The sequence below is a fragment of the Macrotis lagotis genome, chromosome 1 (assembly GCF_037893015.1).
Source record: "Macrotis lagotis isolate mMagLag1 chromosome 1, bilby.v1.9.chrom.fasta, whole genome shotgun sequence".
In the NCBI taxonomy this organism is placed as follows: Eukaryota; Metazoa; Chordata; class Mammalia; order Peramelemorphia; family Peramelidae; genus Macrotis; species Macrotis lagotis.
The window spans coordinates 39501319-39518387 of NC_133658.1; the positions used below are offsets into that span (position 1 = coordinate 39501319).

General features: G+C 38.7%; 1 pseudogene; it reads left to right on the forward strand.

Moving 5' to 3' along the window:
- The first annotated feature begins 9447 nt into the window (after positions 1 to 9447).
- Positions 9448 to 15463, forward strand: LOC141505124 (uncharacterized; annotated as a pseudogene).
- Positions 15464 to 17069: the final 1606 nt, after the last annotated feature.

Consider the following 17069-nt stretch of genomic DNA (forward strand, 5'->3'; position numbering starts at 1 on the left):
TTTCACTCAAATTACAGATCGATCAGGTACCACCTTCTATTGGAGACCCTCTCTGCTTTACAGGTTCTCCCCACTCCTAAAATTACTTGGTATGAAGTCTGTATAAGTTTTGTATGCATTTATCAATATGCAAATATAAGGGTAGGGTAGATGAATAAGGAAATAAAATCTGTCCATTCTATTTAAAGTAGATCCTTTCATTGGACAAGGAAAGCCTGAATAGTGACCTGGATACACAAGATAGTCTATTTGAATTGACTGAAACATATGATCATACCTTGCTAAATAGTATAGAGCCATCAAGTCAATTAAAATGAAAAATTTGAGCACCCAGAAGCTTAAGGTAGAAACTTTTCACTGATGGCTCTGAGAAATAATCCTCTGAAGGAATAAGAATAGTGACTTGCCTATGATTTTGAAACTGCAAAGGATTTTGAGCTTCCACATCTTCCCATGAATATCTTAGAAGAGTTGATAATTGTGTCTTTATTGGAAACCAAGGACAAGCTTGATGAGATTAGGAAAGTAGACAGAAGGCTTTACAAAGACCCAGGCAGAAAAAGGTGTAGGACAACTAACCCCTGGACTCCAGGAGTTATGATTTACCCCTTTGCCACATGTTCTCATTGTGTGGGACAATTGCCACTTAAATAAATTTCTGAGATCTCTCAAAGTATGAAGAGAAAACTTTATTTGTTTCTCGAGGAATGGGCCACAATCAATTACAAAGATTGAGGCAAAAGCAAAAGGCCCAAGAATCACATTTATAACTCAATTCCCAACCCCCACTGACCCACCCATGTTAATGAGGAATGTGGTTTTTATAGTCTAGACCTGAAAGCTAATCTAGAGAAAAGAGCAAAAAATTCAAACCAAACCAGATTATCTCTTCAGCCCCAGGAATTGAATGGTCATCCTGACTTCAACAGATAAGGTGGGGTCAGTTGACTCCACCAATATCCCAGAAGTTGCTTTGTGAAGGGAGGAGGGGCTCATAGTTAACTATTCCCCAATCTATAATATTCTACTGAAGAAATCTCAGACTTTATTCCACTCAATCCATCCTCTTTTATTTTGATGAGATTTCTTCAAATTTCTGATTTCACCCTTAAGTCTAAATAACAACTCCCTGATCACCTCCTTACTTCCCAGGGACCCTTTTAGATAAGCCCTATAATCACCATGATAACAGGTACATTTCCAAAATTACTGCACCTCTTTCCACTGCAAGTTTTTATACCAAAGTCTTTAGAAAGGTCTTCCTGGCTCCAAAATTGATCAAACTAAATTCCTGATTTTGTGCCATTGGATCAACCCCAATAATAGCTAATATACCTAGTGATGTTCCTTAAATTATTTTTCTTGCAAATGGCCATTTCCACACTTTTCTTGCAAGTCCATACTAACTCATAATCAGTTTCCCCTAATAAATGCCCCAGTTTGCATATCTTTACAAAGGATCTAGGTACCATCATTAACCTCACATGAGTCTGAGGCCACCTATCTCTAAGTTGTACAATCCAGAATATATGCACCCCACTTCTGGACATATTCAGACATTTTCTACTCCCCAGGTAAACATCCTGGCCAGTCAGTTATAAACAATAGTCTCCCTGAACTGACTCAGTCATATGCCACTGGTATTTCTCTCTTCTGGATCAGAATCCTGTGCCACAGTGCACCTCTGATCAGGGACTGAGAATCTAGGTCAGGCCCAGGGGTACTGCCACCTCTCTTTCTCTCTCAATGGAGAACATTTTCACCCTGCCTCCCCTCTTCCTTTCCATAAGGAGAAGGGCATAAGTAGGGGTGTCATCCTTACAGAGTCAAAGAGAAGTTACAGATAAACAATGTACACATAGGTGAGAGATGGTGGAGATGAACTGGTTCAGTGTCTCTCCTCTCTTCTCCTTCTCTTCTCTTCTCACTTGGAGGCATCCAATGTCCTTCAGCATCCTCTGAATCTGTTCCAAAAAAAGTCCTCTCCATCTCTGGTGACTACTTGTCTTCTGGTAAAGAAACTGCTTAACATCTTATTCAGTTCAAAACGCATGTTTCCATCACAAAACAATGAGATTCTGGAGCTTATTACAATTTGCATTTTGCCTTACTGCCGTATTGACTCACATACTTCACTTTTTTCTTTTTTTCTTTTTTAGGTTTTTCTTTGCGAGGCAAATGGGGTAAGTGACTTGCCCAAGGCCACACAGCTAGGTAATTATTAAGTGTCTGAGACCGGATTTGAACCCAGGTCCTCCTGACTCCAGGGTGGGCACTTTAACCACTGCACCACCTAGCCACCCCCACATACTTCACTTTTAACACAAACTGCCATTAGTATTTTACTACATGAGCAAACTCCCAATGAGAATGATCACATTGACTCAAGCTTGTAACACATACATTCAACAGTCATCTTTGTTCTAAGAGTACCCAGCATCAGGTTTAAAATGAAACAATTTTAATCTTTGTTCTTATTACAATAATGACCCAAACATCCTTAACCCAAATGATTTCCCCCCCCCAAATATTCCTATATTTTCCTTTTCCTGGTGTACTTATCTAACTCACATCCCTTTCCTTAAACTAGAATTTGAAACTGTAATTATCCTAAGAATTTCACATTCTTCTCCTTACCTAAATATCCCCTCTAACACAAAAACTAAGGAAACTTAATTACTATTTTAGCATGTAGCTGATAGCAGGTGTCAGAACCAGACACGATACAATTCACCTAAAACTTCTTTTTCTAGTTTGCTTAGTAACTAACTATAAAGATCCAGGACATAAAAGGAAAATTCCTTTACAGATATAAGTATTGAATGTCAGTGTCCAGGCAGGTCACATGGATAATTCAAATGTCTTGGGCCAGATTTATTCTTCCAGGTGAGATATTATCCGAATGTCATTTTGGGGAAATCAAGTAAAAGGGGTCCAACCTCAGCCATACTGAGAAGCCGCCCCTTCAGCTGCCCATGCAAGTCACCTGACATCTTGGCTTCCTTGGCTCCAAGAACATAACATTTACCCAATAGCATTTCCTTTTATTGACTATCCTGGTATCTGACATAAGAGAAAATCAATTAAAAGCCCTGTGATCTAAAAATGGTTGTTTTACATAGTTAGAACTTCCAGTAAATACAATTCACTAAATTCCAATTATAATCTTAATGGAGTCCCAATTAATGAAACCCCCTACCTAAAGCTCTGAGTATCCTTCCTGGGTCTTTGCCTAAAACCAGGTATTCTAACTATAACCTATGACTGGCCCTACAGGCCTGTCTCCTACTTCTTACTAGAGACATCCCTTTGTCTGAAATCATATCTACTATATATATATATGGCATATCAGATCCCCCTTGGCTAGAGAAACCTCATCCTAGTCTGTTGTATCTTACAACAAATAAATGCCTCCTTTGTCCAGGAGATTGCATAGAAAAATCTTGAATTATCTTGCATTTATCTTTCTCATATTACATGCTTTTGCTTCAAAGCAAACAATCACCACTTTGGAATATACATATAGATCTAAAATCTTCCCAATTCACATATATAGTTAGAAATTTCTATACATAAACTTGTTTACCTACTAACCATCCTCAGCATACAAATGGTTATTTTTGTTTTGGCAAGGCAATTGGGGTTAAGTGACTTGCACAAGGTCACACAGCGAGATAATCATTAAGTGAGGCCTGATTTGAACTCAGGTCTGCTGACTCCTGGCCCTAGTGCTCTATCCTTTGCACCACCTAGCTGCCCCTTAACATACAAATAACTTTTCAGAATTTTTTAAAACCATTAAAACATCCTAGGTAGCTTTAAATTTCCAACATGCATTATTAATTTCCTTATAACAGAACAGCAATAAGAGTAACAGAGTAACACACAAATTACTAGATTGTACAAAGCAATTCCTCCATTATTACATTATTCATGAACCCACAGATCTATCCAAGAAAGCGTCATACTTTTTCATATTTTCCTTATTGCCCTTCAAAGCAATCACATTAATCCCAGGCTTTAACAATACAGTATTTAAATAACATTCACAAGAGATAACTAAATATTACAAATATAATCACTTTGCAGTTACAAAAGAATATCACATAACTGATAAAAACATCTTATTCATCAATAAGTTACCTTACAACAGGGCCCACAATTGCAATTTGTTCAGAGCCCCCATCAGCTGTCTGCAGTAAGAGAGAAGTCCACATTCTTGACTTCTTTAAAATTAAAAATACATTATTAATATACATTAATCATAAAATTCTTATTTAAACATCTCATTTCCCTTAGAACAAGAGCAAAATGAATATCCCATGTTTACACTTTTGTCTCTTTATCCAAATTCTCAGAATCCAATCTCATACATGACACATTTAAAAACCCAATGTAATTACAACTCAACTAACTTTCCAACAGTTAAGTTTGATAAAAACTTTAGAGTACCTTATACAGAGAATTCAGCATTTACATTCCAAAAGCTCTATCCAAAATAAAAATACAATTGTTAGCATTATTAAACTTAACATTAAAACCAATTAGAGTTTTTTTCCAAATGAAATCAATAAACATCCCTGGTAACCTAGGTATTTCTCTTCTTAGTAACACAATACCACTTTTCTTTAACCCAAAGGTGTTTACAATAAAGTTTACAATAAAGTTTAAAATCCCAAACCACTTAACTACTTGCAAAAGTTACAATAGTGTTAAAAATAATTTAATCCCAAACTAATTTAACAATCTAGGCTATTTAATTTCTCCCATTCTGTACAAATTTTGTCAGAATGTTACAACACTAGTATCCTTCTTTTAAAACCCTCAGAGTGCTTTCCAAAACTCTAGTTCAGAAACTTTAGAAACAATGAGAGTCATCACTCAGGCCACATGGCCAGCAGATATATGTTAAATGTGATTTCCTTTCAATAAGGGAATCTCTTAACCCCTGATTTTAGATATTTTTTTTTCCTCTTTCCCAATCACATATCCCATCTGTGGAGGGGTCTCTTTCCCTTTAAGGATTAAGCACTTGAGCCCTCCTGCCTATCCCCTCTCCCTCCATGGGTGGGTGGGGCTCACAGGTGGACTTGGTCTAGGGTTCAAGTATTAACAAAATGGAGGACAGGACTGACATCACCACGTGTCCAACCCACCACCCCTTCCCCCAATCCAGGGAGAACAAATAAGGATAGGAAATCTTCCCTCCTCTAACTCCCTACTCTTTCCCTTAAAGGTTCTTTCTTCTTTTGAACTTCTTCTAAACTCTTCCCCAAAGCACAACTTGGTTTTTTTCTTTAAGAATCCCCCCTCCCCTTTCTGTAACTCTGCACCCTTAGCACAGTACCCCAGTACCACCAGGTGAGGGAGGGGCTGATTTCCACATGGGGGGGCCACTGCACAACCACTTTCTTCTCCTCTTAGAATGATTTGTAAGCCACTTTACAAAGTTCCCAAAATCCATCTGTGGTATACAAAGTCAAACCTTCTCAAACCTTCTGTCTACATGCTTCAGCCAATTTCCATACTTTCTTCCTTTTCATTAGCTCCTCTTGACTTTAATTCATACTGTTCTGAACTAGAATCACATAGCTTATACAGCTATATAAACCACAGATAGGATTCCACTTTTCACAATACATTTTCCATTCCAAGCTTTTAATAGTTAGCATTTCTTCATTATAACTGCTAAAACCCTAGAGAAGGCAAACAGTCATCCAAAAATCCCTTAGTCTAATCAGAATATTCCCTGTTCCCCCACCCCCCCTTCTTCAAATAGAGTAAGCTGAATAACTTTTATAGAGGGACAATCCTTTCGGGGGAGGGGGGCAGTTGATCTTCTATTCTTAAATCCTTACATGTCCCATAATTTTCTGTAATAACCAACATTACCAGAATCTATATTGATAAACTCCTGAAGCTCTGTTACCATATCATTCTGGAAAAAGATGAACTATTTAGTTCCCCCTATACTGGCATATCTTGGTAACCACATTGTATACTTTATGATTAACCTGACTCTCTAGTCTTTCTGAAATTTATTTTTTAATAACCTCTTTTTTTTAATTAAAACAAACTTTCTTACTATCATAATATTCACTGTCTCTTTCCTGCTTAACTTCAAAATAAAGTCCCTTTGAAGATTTATTTTACTAATTCTTCCTGAAGTAACTCTCTCTCTCTTAGTCCTTTTTCCTAAAAAGAGAGTGGGGGGAAAACATTTTGGCACCACAGAATCATGGAGAACTGGGAAAAGAAGGGAACATAAACAGGGAAGGGAGGGGCCCTTCTCATAATAGTAGAATAACAGAGTGAGTAGTTTGGCCTCCATAATCCATTCCTTTTTAATCAAAATAAAAATCCCTCTTTTAAGTGCTCAAGAGACAACCTAGGAGTGAGGAGGGAGGGATCATATTATCTATTGTAACACAGACAGAAAGCAGGCTCAAGGGAAGAGCCAGAGAGAGTTAGATAAATACTGCCTAAAATTCCAAAACAAAATGAGGCTACACAAGGAACTCTTTAGGGGAACTTTCTAACTCCCCCTTTCCCTGTTTAACAAATCACACAAGAAATAGACATTCTAAATACGTAAAGATAGACAAGGCACAAACACAGATCACACAAAACACAAAAGAATTTTCCAAACTGACAATTTCAAAACATGATGAGTGGAATAAAGTCTGAGATTTCTTCAGTAGAATATTATAGATTGGAGAATAACAATGACAATGACAATGGCAAATTCCTGATGTCTCAGGAATGCAGCCTCTTGTCTGACAATCTTTCCCTCCCAAAGGCAGACCAAATGCGTTCCTTCTCCTATATCTTTATTTCCCCATACAAGACAACAATACTTAATCATTTTCTTCTTACTTTTTCCCTTTATATTTTAGTCTTATTTGCCTGATTTACTGCAGGGGAAGGCTTAGGACAGGGGTCCTTCCCATGTTAAATATTGACAGAGACCTCTCAGGATCAAGTGCCCTTAGATCCAAATCTCTTATGCCCAAACTGGAAGGGGTCAACCCCAACCTTCAGTCACCCAAATGGACCCTCCAGAAATCCAGTGCCCTCAGATTCCAAGGTCTAGGCTTACCATCTTTTGGGTCTCTGTGCACAGAAATTTAATGACTATTCTTTGTCCTCACTGATGGTCAGGTTCTTGCCGCAGATTTGCTGTTCTCTTCCTACTGAGTCTCTCTACTTCAGGTCACTTACACAGAGGGAAAACCAAGGCTTCCCAGAAAATGGCACACTGCCAGAATTTGGGGCAGTGGTGCCTTTTTGCCAAGTTCTGAGTGGCCAAGGTCCCCAATGGGCATGCAATCCCCAGAGAAAACCCCAAACTGTGTGGGACAATTGCCACTTAAATAAATTTCTGAGATCTCTCAAGATATGAAGAGAAAGCTTTATTCGTTTCTTGAGGAATGAGCCCCATTCAATTACAGAGATTGAGACCAAAACAAAAGGCCCAAGAATCACATTTATCCTAACTCAATTCCTGCCCCCCACTGACCCACCCTCATTAATGAGGAATGTGGTTTTACAATCTAGACCTTCAAACAAATTTTTCTTCCATAATATCTCTTAAATTTGTCTCTTTTTTGATTATAAAGTCATTTTCATCTTTTATCTGGATTACTGACTATAACATTCCCTAATTGATTCAAGCCTTGCTGACCTCTTTACCTGAACTGTTTCAAGAACTACCTTCTTCCTGCCTCTCTCCTCTTCTGTCCATCTCCTAAAAAGTTGCAGAAACCATCTGCCTCAGATGCAGGTCTAATTGTGCACTCTGCTCTAAAACAATCAATAAATCTCCATTGTCTTTAAGATAAAATATGATCTTCCTAACCCTAACATGGAGGGATACTACAGAATATCATCATGATGACAAAAAGAGAAACAATAAGAGAAACCCTAAGGACAATAAAAATGGAATTTGAGTTTTACATTGAAAGTAAATTCATTTAGCTCTTCTTTCTTAGCCTCTATACTACAGATAACAGAGATCTGGAAGAAGCCATGCTCCATTTTCACTTTCTTCGCCAGAAATGGATACTGGGTTGTGATGCTTTCTCTTTGGATCATCTCTATTTGATGTTGTCCTCTGACTCCTGTATTTTGATTACTGAAGGATATACAGAACTTAGTGACATATTCATACAAGCCTCTGATAGTTGAACAAATCTTTAGCTGGTCAGAAGAGGTCACATTCGGGAGTTGGTAGAATTTCGTTGAAGTCAATGCCATACTTATAGTTAGTCATCAGATACTCTACCTTCATCTATATGCTTTAATAGAAAACAGAGAGTGATGAAGTCATTGTTGAATAAGAAATATTTTTGGACATGTCCAATGTAAGTTGTCCACAAATGCAAGAAATGTACCTAGAATGAGTGAGACATTTCAGGGAGCAAACATACTCAAAGTTGGGGTTCTGTAAGCAAGATTACATACCCTGAAAATGGGTTTAATTGAGAACATATAATTGATGCCAGATGTAGGAGGGGGTATTGAAAATCAGACACAGATTTGATAGAAAGGTTTTCAGAATCCATTATTAATAATAGGCTTGGGTAAAACTTGGTCTTAATCAGGATTGCTGGAGTAATCTCACGTCAACTATCTAAGGCAGTAGAAGAACAATGACTCAAGGTCCCTTTAGCAGTTCATGTAATTGAAATGTAATCAAAAGTCTCATCCTTCTAATACAGAGTTAATACTGGAAACATACCAAATGCTGATATGCCTATAAATTTTCTTCTTTGAGCATTGGAAGCACTTAGTCTACCCATTTCCATATTGGAACCCAATCATTATGAAAATATCAAACTATGGCCATAATAAAAAACAAAACAAAACATGAAACCATATACATTTTGTAATTATCACAAAATGGAAAGGATTTATAGGAGGAAAAGAAAACAATGATATTTTTATTGAAAAAATAAGACACAACTCCTAAGATTGGGAAAGCCTTCAAAGGTGACATAGATAAGATTAACTGAATGAAGAAAATAAACTTTTCTTGCTCTTTTGAGGCAATCAGCACTGAATGCCTTACTCTAGGTCACACAGCTGGTAAGTATCAATTGTATGAAACCAGATTTGGGTTCAGTTCTTCTGGAATCCAGGACCACTGTGCCATCCAGCTACCACTAAACTGAATTTCTTTAATGGAGAATAAACTTTAAAAGGATGCTATAACTGTCTCTGAGTTCATGAAGGGTTATCATATACAAAAATAGTTGTTTCCTGAGGAACAAACAGAACAAGGATCCCAAAATTGCCAAGGGGCAAATGAAAACTGACTATGAAAAGTAACTTCCTAACAATTCTAGTGGTCTAAACTGTAATGAGTTGCTTCCAAGGATAGAGTTATCCATCATTGGAGGTCTTGATGAAAGTGATGAAGAATGTTGAGGAAGAGATGTTTTCATAATGCATCAAATGAGCAATCACCAAGAGGGCTTCCCATTCCAATGGGAATTCTATGACTCAGCAAAACTCACCTCCAGCTTTAATGTGGCAGGTATTTTATTCTACTCACAGGACAGACAGAGTTTTTGGTCCCTTATTCCTATATAAATAGGCTTCCCTTTGTTTTTCTCAATGGAGTCTTCATTTCTGCATGATATCATTTTGAGTATTACTAAGAAAATAAAGGAAAAATAGAAACATCAGATGAAGAAAAAGACCAGAGACACAGACTTAGGACCTAGTATTCATTTCTAGCAAATGGATCAGGATTCTTTCAATGCCCTTCTATCCAGACTACAGAGACCAAGGAGATTGACCTGGGTTCCTGGGCATCTCCCTCTGGATGGCTCTGACTCTGGAGATTCCAGCAGTTCAGTCACTAGTAGCCTGATCCCTGTTTCCTCACTTCCTGCTTCTCCCAGCAATAAGGGAACCTGAATCAGAAATTCCTCCTTCCATAGGTACCCTTCTTAATTCTCATCTCCACAGCTAATTTAGATGCCTCTAGGACAGAGGAGCTATTGGCCTCTTCAGTACTTCTTCCTCCATTTCTAATTCTCTCCACTAAGGACACTATCTAAACATGTCAGCCTTGAATTCACCAAGTTAGTTTACCTGTACCTGATGGAGCAGGAGAGCAGGAAAAACTCATCTCTACCACCAAGGTTGGTTGAGGAAAACCAGACCCAGATCTGGAATCTCATAGATTTTAAGCTACCTGCACCTGATGGCTTTACCATGGAAACAGGGAGCACCCAAATGTAACCCTGGGTTGAGTCTCCTCCAAGGCAGAAGAACTGAGCTTCAATCCCAGCTCAACCATCTCCTTATTTGGTGACCTTTCACATATCACTTAGTTCCTCTAAGACTCAATTTCCTCCACTGCAAAATGAAATAACAATAGTTGCCCTGTTCCCCCTAAATGAATGTTGTAAGTGTCATGGAGAAGATGGCAAAGAGCATGCTAGTGTCTTTCATTGGGACAGGGGGATGGGGGTTACGATAAAATGTACAGTAACTCTATACCTGCTCTGGGGATGGGGAAGGAGAGAGGTTACTACTCAATGCTTTCCATTCTTCTTCTTCTTCCTCTCCCTCTTTCACCCTCCCTTTACACTCTTCTCCTGCTTTGTCCTCTGCTTTTCTGTTTCAGGATTAATAGCTACAGACCATCCAATATGGACCTTTTCCCAATCTGCCCAAAATGTTTCTTTTTCTCCCTTTTCTATTTTCTTCAAAAAAATATTCTTTGACTATAACAAAGATAAATCCACTATCTCTGTCTCTAGCTATGTTTCTGTCTATTTGCCTTTCTCTGTCTCTCTCATTCTGTCACTCAATCTCTATCTCACTGTTACTTCCTCCTGTTGCTTTACAACATGGAAGATTATTCTAAATCACTAATTAAAAAATTAAACTTTAAACCAAAACAAATCTGAACTTTTCCTTCACACTGAGGAAATCACTAAAAATAACAAAAAGTATTCAATGCCTTTTAAATTCTTGCTTATTCTGATTCATTGATCTACCTTTATCAGGTGCATAGTTGTAATCATTTTAATGTTAATGACCTTATCCAGAATTGGCACTCCAAGCCCATCACTTTCAGCAAATATATTCATGTTAGTCATTCATTATTATAGAGTAGTTTGACAGCACAGTCAGGAGGAAACTGAGGATAATGTAATATTTTTGTGGTTTCATCCATCTAGGGAGTTCCCTGAAATGGAATTTCACTCCACAGACAAAAAACAATGAATCTACATCTCAGGATGTAGATTTGGACCATAAGAAACTATGTGACCTCTTCCAGAGTCACATAACCAGTATGTTGAAACCTGACTCTTTCTTACCTGAAGGCCAGCCTCTATTTACTACCCTTAGTGCCTCCCAAGTATTTGGAAGGAGGGAAGGAGGAAGTAAGAATACGAAAAACAGATACTAAATCTAGTCCTAGGATGACATTTAGGAACCCAGTGGTCAGATTTTTAACCTCTTCATATCAGGAAGAACAGAAGTTCTCTTCTAACTAGCAAAGGATCTATATGCCCTTGCAAGAAGTTTTACTTACATGGATTTCTATCTTGTCCAAAATGGTACATGTCAGAGTCCTCTGAGAACTGCAGAAGCAGGACAGTGGTTAGTGATATAAATATCTTTCATCTGAGCCAGATCTGGAAAGAAGTCCATGTAAGCGAAATTCTTAACTTTACCTAAACCTTTAGCCTCCCGCAGCTGTCAATATTAGACTGACTGGATTCAGGGCAGGCCCATCTTACCTACACATACTCAGAATTGATGGGGACAGCACACCAGGCTTCCAGAACATACCCATTTCCAGAAAGTTGTACAATGCTTCCATTTCCCTCCATAACTTCTAATCTCACTAAAACCTTTTCTGGGTAAATCTAATACCAGGAGTTCCCATAAAGATCTGAGCTTAAAAGTCTGTACTTTATAGACACATAAGGCATCTGCTATCCCATGGGCTCAACTGGGCCTCACATCAAGAAGCACCATCTTTTCAGGGACAGCTAGGAGGCACAGTAGGTAGAGCATGGGCCTTGGATTCAGGAGAACCTGAGTTCAAATGCAGCCTCAGACATAATTACCTAGCTGTGTGACTTTGGGCAAGTCACTTAATCCCATTGCTTTGCAAAAAAAAACTAAAAAAAGACACCATCTGGTATAATTGGGCCCCATCCTTTATTCCCAGCACCCAAGAGATAGCAGGGAAAGCATAATATAATCACAAGGAGGTGCAAGGAACAAGAATACCTGGGCTTGTCATTGACTAATTCCTAGTACTCTGAGCACCTGGACTTGTGGCTCCCTCAGATTTTAGAAACTCTGTAGGCTCTTCTGTGGCTTCCTTGATTTTTGTCCAGCTGAATAATTGGGTGGTATTAGCTTCCCATTTTGATCTCTATAGGAAGGCTCTTTTCTAGTAGCAGAAGAAACTGGGGCACCTCCTGTATGGGGGATTGGTATAACAGTATGATTCATTTCATTCATATGAATCTTGTGAAATCTCCAGGTACCCATTGCTGTGAAAAATGTTTTCTTAATTCCCCTGGGGTGGGTGGATGGACCAAGTTCTCTGGGATATAGATGAAGTAGGGACCAGGGCAAGGTGTGGAGCTCCCCCTCTGATACATCCTCCAATTGTACCAATGTATCCTACCTTCCCACTCCAGGTGAAGATTCCTAAATCCGCAGAGGTCATTCCACATCATTCCATAGAGGTAAATTTATCAGGTTTCCCAAATACCTGATGACCCCACTTAGACATCTAAGCATTCCCATCAACTGGCTTCAACCTTTCTTTTTGGTCTGATCTCATTCTCTTCCTTCTCCTTCAAATATTCTAATCAAACCAGGCTTCTAGTTTTCCCCCAAAATGTCCTGTGCTTTCATGACAGAGTCTTTGTTTAAGCTTGTTCTTGTCATTCTGACCTTGATAATGCCATCTCCTATCCCTTGACCTTCAACTTTTGCTATTGTATCCTTGAAGGCCCACTTCAAGATTCCTGTTCTTCTTTAGTCTCCTTTGATCTCTTCTCCCTTTGGGCAGTGCTCTGTCCCTAATTATCAACAACAAACATTTTAATAGACTACTATATATGCAAAGCAGTAGATAAGGACCTAGAGTGAATCAAAGATTAAAATTGTAAGATAATAATTTTGAGGCTGGAAGTAACTTTAAAGGTTGAAGCAGTTGGAGTATTGAGGCTGAAATCAGGAAGACTCATTGGAAGTCTCAGATACTCACTAGCTGTGTGTTCTGGGCAAATCACTTACATCTATTTGCCTCAGATTCCCCATCTGTAAAATCAGCTGGAGGAAGAAATGGCAAACCACTCCAGTATCTTTACTAAGCAAACCCAAAGGGACCACAAAGAGTCAGACACCACCAAACAACAATAGAACAACTTTAGAGGTCACAGCATGAGAAATATAAAGATAAAAGAAACATTAGAGGATATTCATCTAGCTTAATCCCCTCATTTTACAAAAACATGGAAAATGAGGTCCAAAAGATAAAGTGACTTGCTCAATGTCACACAGGGAGTAAGAAGCATAAGACTTTCTCAATTCCAAATCCATCAATTTTTCCAATAGATTAGGATGATTCCAGGTAAAATATAACCAGTGACTTACAATAGAAGCTCTGTGTGTATAGAGGCAAATTTAACTTCCAGGGGTGCTCAGTCTTCATACTTTTGGGCTCTTTCCATCCCCCATCAATATGGGGGACCATCAAAATTTGGTTCATGTCTAGTTATTGCTCAATCAGCTTCAAATCTTCATGATTCCATTTCGGTTTTCCTGGCAAAAATATCGGAGTGGTTTGACATTTCCTTCTCCAGCTCATATTACAGATGAGGAAAATGAGGCAGAATTGATTGTCTTGTCCAGGGTCACAAATCTAATAAGTGTCTAAGGTGAGATTTGAACTCAGGAGGATGAATCTTTCTGAGGTCAGGCCCATCACCTAGCTGCCCCTGGTATAGTGAGTTAGGTCTCTCCCTAATTGGAAAAGGAACCCCAGTTCCTTTATAGATAAATAACAGTAAAAGGAAATGAATTATGATGGCCCTATGGAGAAATAACTCCTCTACTAATTCTAATTCTCTTCCTAATGTCAAAAATAATTGGGTTTTCATTTCCTCTATCAAGGCAACAACTGGCCTGACAAGTTAGGACACTCACTTATCTACAGTATAAGGCTTTGGTGCTCAAGTCAGCAAGCTCCAGGTCATTCTTGGCCCTTCATTCTCTTTTATCCCTCATGTCCAATCATTTACCAAGTCTTATTCTGGGTTCCACCTCCAAAACTTCTATCTGTCCCCCCCTCCTCACCCACTAATCTTTCATCATCTCTCATTAGTTTTGTGGTAATGGGTTCCTCTATGGATTCATTACTTTCAGGACCATCTTTCTCCAATCCATTTGAACAAGTTGACATTCTTCAAAGCATATCTGACCTTGTACTTCCTTACTTAAGATTCTTTAAAAGATTTTTTTGCTCCCTATTGTCTCTAGAATGAAATGTAATCTCTTTAATTGAATATCTAAAGCTTTTCACAAATTATATCTAGGGGAAGCAGTAGCACCAGTAGAGGGGGCAATAACCCAAAGCAGAACCTGGAACAGGGTGGACACCATAACTGGTATCACCACCATTGAATGGTGAAGTTCAAGATTCAGATTCTGCAATAGCAGGCTGATCATTACAAGGAGAGTGAGTCAAGTATCTCTAGTGGGAGATGGAGAGGAAGAAGCAGGATCTGGGACAATCTGAGGCCAAGGTGGCATCTTTGATTGATTGGATCCAGTTTGGTTGAGGAGAAACTAGACCATGCTCAGAAGTGCTTGGCCACATTCTGCAGAAGTTAGAGAAGGCAACTGATGAGAGTGAGAGAGGTATGAAGGTCATTAAAAATTGGATTCTGAAGGATGAAGAGAAGATGCAGCTGCAAGAAACCCAATTGAAAGAAGCCAGGTACATTGCAGAAGAGGCAAACAGGAAGTCTGAGAAGGTGGCCCACAAGTTGGTGATCATTGAGAGAGACTTGGAGCACATAAAGAAGAAGACTAACCTGCCTGGATCCCATTAATGGAAGTTGGATGAGTAGATCAGAGTATTGTACCAGAATCTGAAGTGCCTGAATGCTGCTGAAAAAAAGAGTATTCTCAGAAAGAAGACAAATACAACAAGGAGGATAAGTTCAAGGAGGCAGAGTCCCATGATAAGTTTTCTGAGAGATGGGTAACCAAGCTGGGAAAGAAAAGTGATGACTTGGAAGATAAACTGAAATACACCAAAGAGGAGCATCTCTGCACCCAAAGGATGCTGCACCAGACTCTGCTTGACCTGAATGAGATGCAGAAAGCCCTTTCCCCCAGTCCCACTGGGTCAGCAGCTGCTTCCACTGAATCTGACTTCTCTGGAGGCCAACCTGCTTATAGGTGACCTCTTACCTGAGAGCTTATCTTTAATCTGAAGGATGCTTTCTTCTCTGGGTCCTTGCTTATCTTCTCCCCATTTCATCCCTACCCTCAACTCATGTCCATTTCACAACACTATCTCTGTCGCTCTCCCCAAAAAATCCCACATTTAAAGGAAATGTGAGCTGAGCCTACAACATTTAAGGGAACATGAGCACAATTAATAGTGTCTTTAAAAACATTTTGGATGGATGATGTCTACAATTTATAATTAGCTTTTTTGTTATCCTAGTAACCATTTGTAAGATATTCCAGATAATACCCCAAATCCTAGGCTACATAGAATCTCTTTTCTTCTTTTTAAATGGTAAATCTTTCTACCTAAACAATGCTCTTTCTCTATAGAAGAGGGAAGGAAAGATGTGTTAACCTGTCCTACTGAGCAGAAAAGACTCCTTTCACCATGGGAACATTCAATGTTCTGTACCAAACACCAGAAAAACCTGAAAGGTCATTCCAGGAGGAGTTTGCCAAAAAAAAAAAAAGAGTGCTAATCAGGTTTTCAATTTTAAGGTATCCTTGGGGAATGTTTTTTTTTCCTTTTCCATCCTCCCTTTTTTTTAAACATTTTCATTATTAGGGAAAAAGCAAATTACATAGATAAGACCTCCCTTAGATCAAATTATCTTCCATATCCTCATTCACTCACAGAATGGATCATGTGTCCCAGAAGTTGGAGGGTTCACTCCTATCCCCACTTTATTTTCTTTGAAAAATAACATTTTTGCCATTGATTAGTCAAGTGAAATTCATCTTATTACCATATTGGTTCTGAAATCACTGTCTCTAAAAGTGCCATCTCATTGTGCTTGGTATCACTCAGTATAAAGAAATCTCAAATAGCTTATGCAAAAACTTTTTTAAAATTTCATAATCACATATATTATATATATATATATATATAATTTTTGATGATTTATTTCTCTTGGGTGATTTTTTAATACCTTTTCTTGGTGAGGTATCTCTGAGGTCTGTGTTAGGATTACCATATTTCCCCATGTATATGATGCACCTTAATTTGGGGGCCCGAAATTTGAAAAAATATATTACATAATTCATACAACTCCTCATCACTGTGGAAACTCCCATCCATTAGCTTGTCCTCATCTGTATTGGATGAGGAATCACTGTCTCAAGACAGGCTCTGACTGCACTCCTTCCTGGGCTCTGATCTGTTGTTGAACACAAGCCCTCCCTTGGCATGCTTAGTCCATTTCATTTCACGAACCTGAAGCACTAATGGCTTTCTACATCTCATTCAGGTCAAGGAGAATCTAGTGCAGCATCCTTTGGGTACAGAGATGCTCCTCCTTGATTCATTTCAGTTTATCATCCAAGTCATCCTCCTTTGAAATCAGTCACTTCTTTTTTATCAGCAATTCTTCTTACTTCATGCTGACCTATCTTTGTAGACCCAGAAATTTCACTTACCCTTTGTTCCCTCTCTGAATTAGGTCATTTTAGTGACTTGCTTCTCATGGCCTTCTTCTGCCATGGGGTTTCTTCTTCCTGTGGCCAGTCTTGGATTGTATTCTCAGTAGGAGGAGGATCAGACTGATGTTCAGCAGCAT